Source organism: Camelina sativa, chromosome 6, assembly GCF_000633955.1.
Source record: "Camelina sativa cultivar DH55 chromosome 6, Cs, whole genome shotgun sequence".
Classification (NCBI taxonomy): Eukaryota; Viridiplantae; Streptophyta; class Magnoliopsida; order Brassicales; family Brassicaceae; genus Camelina; species Camelina sativa.
Window position 1 is genome coordinate 25,921,085 of NC_025690.1, and position 6,162 is coordinate 25,927,246.

The following is a 6,162-nucleotide window of genomic DNA, read 5'->3' on the forward strand; positions in this document are numbered from 1 at the left end:
ATGTCTCATCTTCTGAAGAGCCTTGTAAGCCATGCTGGTGAACAATTAGGGAAAAACTTAGTTGAACTTCTTCTGCAAGGAGGATCTCAAGGTTCCTTAAATATTGGAAACTCGGGTTTACTTGCAATTGAGGGAGCTCCTCAAGAGGATTCAAAGCAACTCTCAGTAAACGTACCTGAAATTCCTCGGCAAGAATTGTATGCCAATGGGACAGCTACCGAGAACAGATCAGAAAAACAAGTCAAGATGAATGATTTTGATTTGAATGATATCTATATAGATTCAGATGATACAGATATTGAAAGATCTCCTCCTCCTACGAATCCAGCAACCAGTTCTCTTGATTATCCTTCGTGGATACATCAGTCTAGTCCACCTCAGACAAGTAGGAATTCAGATTCAGCATCTGACCAGTCACCGTCAAGTTCCAGTGAAGATGCTCAGGTATATATCTCTTACCTCATCCATTATCTTCTGGATCTATTTACCTGCTCCTGATAATCTGCTGTAACATTCTCTCTTTTTTCTCTTTCTTTTTACTCCATCTCAGATGCGCACAGGCCGGATTGTGTTCAAACTATTTGGGAAAGAACCAAACGATTTTCCTGTTGTCTTGCGTGGACAGGTACTGTTCTGCTTGAGAACTCAAGTTTCTTACTGTGTGATGTTGGAAGTTATATTGATGTGTTGATTTCACGATATTCAGATTCTTGACTGGTTATCGCATAGTCCAACTGACATGGAGAGCTACATTAGGCCTGGCTGTATCGTATTGACAATTTATCTTCGTCAAGCTGAAACTGCTTGGGAAGAAGTAAGCTTACTTTGTAACTTCTTTCTCTCCTTTTTGACATTTCATCTTGTCTTCGGTAAAGTTCCAGACTCCTGAATGTGTATTCTCTTTATTTTTTTGCTTGGCAGCTTTCAGACGATCTGGGTTTTAGCTTAAGGAAGCTTCTAGATCTCTCTGATGATCCCTTGTGGACAACTGGATGGATTTATGTTAGGGTCCAGAACCAACTTGCATTTGTATATAACGGTTAGTTTTGAGAATACTTTCACCTTGTGAATACTTCTCTGGATTTCTGAGTATTTATCGTCAATCCTGGGGTTGCAGGNATCCCTCTTTTTTTCAGCCATGAAATTTGATTCTCTGAGCAAAACGCTTATCTTACTGCATCTGTTTCAGGTGGGGATTAAAGCGTGGAAGACATCTCGAGACAGCACTGGCTTCACACCAGAAGACTATGCACGCTTACGCGGCCACTTCTCATACATCCACTTGATTCAACGCAAGATCAATAAAAAGTCAGCANACTTGCTGTTGCTGCAACGGGAAAAGCTCAGTTTACAGTTAAAGGCATCAATCTCCGTCGACGTGGCACAAGGTTTTGTTTTCTTTAGAATTTTGGCTTTCCTTGTCTTCTTTTTCTTCTTCCTTGACGTCTAATTGTCTTTCAATCTCTTTTACAGGTTACTTTGTGCTGTAGAAGGAAAATACTTGATTCAGGAAACAGCACACGAGGATGATGATCTCAAGGAGAATAATGGGAGTGTTGAGTGTGTCAACTTTTCTTGTGATATGCCTATAACTAGTGGTCGAGGATTCATGGAGGTAAGCACTTTCTATATTTCTACTCTGTTCATTGATAAACGGTCACATGTTTATTCATGAGACTCAGAGCTTGCTTGATGATTGTTCCAGATTGAAGACCAAGGACTCAGCAGCAGCTTCTTCCCTTTCTTAGTGGTTGAAGACGATGATGTTTGTTCTGAAATCCGTATACTTGAAACCACGTTAGAGTTCACTGGAACTCATTCTGCTAAGGAAGCTATGGATTTCATTCATGAAATCGGTTGGCTTCTTCACAGAAGTAAGCTTGGGGAATCAGACCCAAATCCAGACGTTTTCCCATTAATACGATTCCAGTGGCTAATCGAGTTCTCAGTGGATCGAGAGTGGTGTGCTGTGATCAGAAAGCTATTAAACATGTTCTTTGATGGAGCTGTTGGTGATTTTTCTTCCTCGTCGAATGCCACACTATCTGAACTGTGCCTTCTTCACAGAGCCGTAAGGAAAAACTCTAGGCCTTTGGTTGAAATGCTTTTGAGATACGTTCCAAAGCAGCAAAGAAACAGCTTGTTTAGACCCGATGCTGCTGGTCCAGCCGGTTTAACACCTCTTCACATTGCAGCCGGTAAAGACGGTTCAGAAGATGTGTTGGATGCCCTAACAGAAGACCCTGCAATGGTGACTTTGATTATCCCTCTTTTTTTCAGCCATGAAATTTGATTCTCTGAGCAAAACGCTTATCTTACTGCATCTGTTTCAGGTGGGGATTAAAGCGTGGAAGACATCTCGAGACAGCACTGGCTTCACACCAGAAGACTATGCACGCTTACGCGGCCACTTCTCATACATCCACTTGATTCAACGCAAGATCAATAAAAAGTCAGCAACTGAAGATCACGTTGTGGTCAACATCCCTGTTTCTTTCGCAGACAGAGAGCAGAAAGAACCAAAGTCAGGTCCAGTGACTTCCGCCTTGGAGATCACACAGATTAACCAGCTTCCATGCAAGCTCTGTGATCATAAACTGGTGTATGGGACAGCACGTAGGTCTGTAGCGTACAGACCGGCTATGTTGTCGATGGTGGCGATTGCTGCTGTGTGCGTCTGCGTGGCCCTTCTCTTCAAGAGTTGCCCGGAAGTACTCTATGTGTTTCAACCGTTCAGGTGGGAGTTATTGGACTATGGAACAAGCTAAGTAATAGCTTACTTTGAAGAATCTTATATAAATATTACTTATATAAACCCATAAAGGCGTGATTTCTATATGTTNCTGTGCCTTCTTCACAGAGCCGTAAGGAAAAACTCTAGGCCTTTGGTTGAAATGCTTTTGAGATACGTTCCAAAGCAGCAAAGAAACAGCTTGTTTAGACCCGATGCTGCTGGTCCAGCCGGTTTAACACCTCTTCACATTGCAGCCGGTAAAGACGGTTCAGAAGATGTGTTGGATGCCCTAACAGAAGACCCTGCAATGGTGACTTTGATTATCCCTCTTTTTTTCAGCCATGAAATTTGATTCTCTGAGCAAAACGCTTATCTTACTGCATCTGTTTCAGGTGGGGATTAAAGCGTGGAAGACATCTCGAGACAGCACTGGCTTCACACCAGAAGACTATGCACGCTTACGCGGCCACTTCTCATACATCCACTTGATTCAACGCAAGATCAATAAAAAGTCAGCAACTGAAGATCACGTTGTGGTCAACATCCCTGTTTCTTTCGCAGACAGAGAGCAGAAAGAACCAAAGTCAGGTCCAGTGACTTCCGCCTTGGAGATCACACAGATTAACCAGCTTCCATGCAAGCTCTGTGATCATAAACTGGTGTATGGGACAGCACGTAGGTCTGTAGCGTACAGACCGGCTATGTTGTCGATGGTGGCGATTGCTGCTGTGTGCGTCTGCGTGGCCCTTCTCTTCAAGAGTTGTCCGGAAGTACTCTATGTGTTTCAACCGTTCAGGTGGGAGTTATTGGACTATGGAACAAGCTAAGTAATAGCTTACTTTGAAGAATCTTATATAAATATTACTTATATAAACCCATAAAGGCGTGATTTCTATATGTTGTAACTATATGAATATAATAAGATATATAGACATGTAGAAGATTGTTGTTGTTGTTGTTGTGTGTAAAAGCCTCTCCTTTCTCTCTGGAACTTGAGAATCCTCTCTCTGATTAGTATATTTTTTGTTTGACAGAATAATTTGTTTCTTCTTGTAATTTAACAATGGAGACGTTCTTGTTCTAGCCTTCTCTCTTTGTTTCTGCTTTTTTTGGTTTAACAGAACATTCTGCTAAGAAACTTGGATCCCTACTTTTGAAGCTTTCGGTGCATAATAACGTACTTGACAAATTCGTTTATGACTTGGGAGCCCATTCCAACGCTTTGATGACTTCTTCATTCTCTGGTAAATCTAATGCGATGCAGAGCAGAAGCTCTAAAGCTGGAATCCGAATCTCACAACCAAGGTAACATAGGTCAACAAGTTTCCTTGCTCCGCTTCTACTACTGCTTTCGAATGATCTTTGTGCAAGTAATTACACGGGGTAACGAATTTAGTGAGTGCTACAACTGCTTCTTTTAAAACCTTGGAATCTTGATGGCCAAGGAGCTTCCCTAATTTCTCAACCATTAGTGTATCAGACGCTCGAAATGCTCGTGCAAGGCTCCCAATTAATCTGATGTATGGTATAAGTAGAACTGTATCTCCATTTTCTTCAATGAGTTTATGGATCTGATTAACAATGGCCTTGAAAACGAGAGATTTGAAGTTAAAAGCTGAACGTCTCAAGCCAGAGTTTTGCTCTGCCACAGCAGTGATCTCTATATATCATCACAGAGTTGTATTTAACTTCTCTCTCTTCTATGCGAAGCGCAAGAACCTTTTTGAATGGTGATGCTTTTGCAGATAGTAAAATTTCCTTTGGCCAGCTCTCTCAAAGCTTTTGCTGCCATTGCCTTCACGTGCGAGGAGCTTTGCAGCTCTGGAGTCTTCCCAGACACTAAAAGGCTTAACAGGAGCTGAATCATGTCATGTTGTGCAAAAACGTTTTGGCTCTCGGGGAAGCTCTCAAACAACACTGATATGGTACAAGCCACCTCTGCTTGAGCCCTCATCGACCCGTGTTTCAGAATCTTAACGAATACGGAACACAATCCATTACAGATCATGATCTCTGCGTATCTAGGGTTCTCACTGGCCAGCGTTCTCATCGACGTAGCTGCTTCACAGGACTCATCAGTTGTTCCCGTGTAGAGAATCGCCATAAGTTCGTAGATCCTGAACAGGATTGGGTCCTTCATGGCGGATGCTGGGAGACCAAGCAACTCTCGTTCACCATCTTTGAGTGGAGACTTTGAGGAGCCACAAGTCAAAGCAACCCACACCGAAGGTCCCATAAATGATCTAGGCACTTCTGTGGTAAATAGAAAAGGCACATCAGTAATGAAACTAGCGTCTGAACGCTAGCTTTAACCTGCAAGACATAAGACCAAGGAAGAGGAACAATCCAGCAACACATCACAATCAACCTTCACAAACTGCAACCCCAAGTAACCAGAATGGAGGGTACTTTAACGTGTTAGACAGAAAGCTTTGACCTGCAAGCCAATAAGTCCAAGGAAGAAAGGAACTATGATTTAAAGGTACCAATCGAACAACATCTTTAATCAACGTAACCTTTTCACCCAATGTAAGGAGGTGATGTTTTCAATTTTCACTGACTACCTGAGAACTTTCGTTAGAAGTCTATCCATAAAATTTAGCCTCCCCTGAAATCCAACAAACATAATGCATCACCCAAACATAATCAAGTGTGGACTTCATTATCAAATTTTACTAAGAAAGAACTTACGACTTTTGTTGCCTTGTTTACAAATGAAAGCACATCTCGCATTCCTAGAATTCTTCAAGCCATTCGATCTGGATAAAAGGGTTTAAAGATCCTCCATCCGCTCTCCACGTCCTACCAGTTAAATCGGCTTTCCAGATACCTATTGTTGACACCCAATTAAGAGTAAACGATCAACGTAAAAACGTAAACTTTCTGTGACATAATTGATCAAAGAAGAAGAAGAACACAAACCTCCTTGACACTGAAAGCAGCAGCCACCTTTTGAATCACCATCAAGCTTAGTTAGAATGGCTTATGTGATTCCTATCTCTACATTGAATGTTGTCACCAGAGCTGTAGGAAGTACATAAAAGCTTAGTATTATGACTAATACAGGACAGGTTCTGAAACTAAATCATTTTCAAGATGTTTAGAATATCTTCTCCGAGAAAAATATAGAATACATAAAAAGCGTACCTGTAGCAGTTTCTTGTCCAGCTAGTCATGGCATCAACAACCAATAGCACTTATGTTGGATTCAGAAACTTCCTCACTGTCTTTTAGTTTGTCCATCATGCCTTTATCTATCTGTCACAAAGTGTCAATTTCAGGACTAAAGCTGCAATAGATTTATGATACAACAATGACTTTGAAAGACGAAAGATTACCTGAAGCCTTCCTGCAGTCACACCATGTAGTGTAGAGTGAACAAACATATGAATGTTGTAGAAATTTCCATATATCCTCACCTCACTCCT

General features: G+C 41.5%; 1 pseudogene; it reads left to right on the plus strand.

Annotated features, from left to right (window-relative positions):
* LOC104793689 overlaps positions 1-3,817 on the plus strand; it is a 6,772-nt pseudogene extending 2,955 nt beyond the window's left edge.